Genomic DNA, 2,331 nt, shown 5'->3' on the forward strand with positions numbered 1-2,331 from the left:
CACTTGGTGGGTCTTTTCTCACTTGTTTCTTTTCCTCTCTTTCCTTTAGCCTGTGTGTCCCAAGTGATGTCCACAGGAGGGTCAGAGACCTGCTCCATTCCCACATCTCTGCCCTCCACCTGTTGTCCAACTTGTTTAAAGCCTTTTTGTTTAAGTATAGAGAGTTGAAGTAAAAGTAAACCAGGACTTGCTGATGTTCCCTAACATAATGGTCAGGTGGGTGACACTGGCCCCAGATGAGAATATCTGGGCTGATGTTCCTGCTTTGCTGCCCCTCCACGGGGTTGTATTAAACCAAGTCGGAGATCACAGCTGCAGGAGTCAAGAGCAGAAGGAAGAAGATACTCTGAACTTTTCCATCTCTTTAAATAGATCACTGCTTTATAGGTGCTAAAACCCCTACATGAGGGACCCCAAAATCCCCCATGGGTGGGACTTGAACAAGTGAGATTTTAACCACTGAGGCTGAAGAGAGGAACTGGTGTTTTGAATCTTTAGGCCAAGGCAAGTGTCTACTCACTTAGAAAATTCACTATTTAAAACCAAATAAAATACAAACAGTCAGTAGACTTGGCTGCTGGGTAAAAGCCATGCCTGCCTTTTCTTCTTCTGCAGTTGGTACAGTTTCTTCCCTACCTAAATGATGCAGCCTCTCTGTGCCCTCAGGGTCCCTTGACAATTTTAAAATAAATTATTTTTATTTGTATCTGAAGCTACAACTGAACAGATCAGTGGGTGATGTCAGATGCCCACAGGATTACTGCAAGAAGAAGTTAAATCCAGCTCCAGCAATCCAGCAAAAGGCAGCCTGCAGGTCCTGTGAGCCCAGGCTGAGCATCACTGCCAGAAACAGCCTCTGGCTTGGGCGGGGTCCATCTCTTCCTCTCAGGGGTTTCAGATCAACCAAGAACTCAAATACACACTGTGAGTGTTTGAGCAGCTCCCACCTACCTAAATGTCCTTGCAAATGGGCTTGGTGTTAAGGATGCCATCCAATCATATCATAGAATGGTTTGGGTTGGAAGGGAAAGTAAAGATCATCTAGACCCGACCCCCCTGCATTGGCAGGGACACCTCCCACCTGGTCCTTAAACCCAAGTGAAGGGCTGGTGAAGCCCATGCAGGGATGAGGGGCACAATTTCCTTCCTCACTTGGGTCCACCAAGGGGCTGGAGATCCCATGGGCTGGCCGTGTACTGTGGCATCTGGGCCCATGAGGTGGCCTGAGCTGTCTGCTGGGAGTGACCAAATTTGGGTAGGAGACACATGGGGCCCAGTCCTTCCCCCAATGCCCTTTGTTGCCATCCCCCATCTGCCTGGTGCTGACACTGAGCAGCTTGTTCTGCCCTGAATGCTGCAGCTGAGCTGGTTCCTAAAAAAATTTTTTAAAAAGACCTCAGAGTTAAAAAAATCATTTGTGTGGGTTTCCTCCCCCCACCTCCCCCCTTTTCATCTTCTTTCCTGCTGCTATTCATTTGGCATGAAATAACCTTCCAAATCAATCTGGAAGAGACCATTTGAAACTGTTGCTGGTTTTCCCATTGCTAATTCCTGGTTTGAAATCTCGTTGGAATCACCCTGAATGCACAGCCCGAGGTTCCTAACCTAAGTGGTTACCATCTATTTTTCCTGACAAGCTTTGATTTCCCTGCAAAAAGAAAAAAAAACACCTCAACAAACCCCAGCCCACCAATCCTGGCTCACTGGTTGGCTTTCCATGGGACAGCAGTGTCTCCACAGCACATCTTGTTTCCGAAGCAGAGCTGTGTTTTGGCAGGACTGAGCTTCCCGGGGCTGGCAGAGCAGTTTGGTACTCACAGACCCAGAAATGAAGCAGTTAATTGCCCTACTGGGAAGGAGGAAATTTCTTGTAAAAATCCAGAATCTGGTTGAACAATGTGGCCTTTTATTTTTCAGCCTTGGAATCAAGCCTGGCTGCCCTTGTAAACAAAGAAAGGAAAGAATCACTGAACCAACCCAACACATAAAAACTGACCATGTCTGTCTTTGAAGTTCTCTTTATGTTGTTTGGAAAACTTGGGATTATAGAGGGTTTTTTTCTTTTTTCTTTTTTTTTTTTTTCCTCTCTCTTAAGAAAAAGAGGGATGGGAGTTAAGGGAAACTTTTTCTTAAACAGAGCAGAAGTCATTAATTAAGTATCCCATTCATCCCCGAGGCACCGGCTCATCAATCAGATTTCTTATTAGCATTCTGATGACCCCCCTGACCCCCTGTCTCTGCACTGTCTACATGACATGGACACCAGACCACACACCACACGGAGAAGGATTATTCCACACTCTTCCTTACGCCAGGGGGGGACCAGGCTGG

This window comes from Chaetura pelagica, unplaced genomic scaffold (assembly GCF_000747805.2).
Source record: "Chaetura pelagica isolate M959 unplaced genomic scaffold, ChaPel_1.0 scaffold59, whole genome shotgun sequence".
NCBI classification, from domain to species: domain Eukaryota; kingdom Metazoa; phylum Chordata; class Aves; order Apodiformes; family Apodidae; genus Chaetura; species Chaetura pelagica.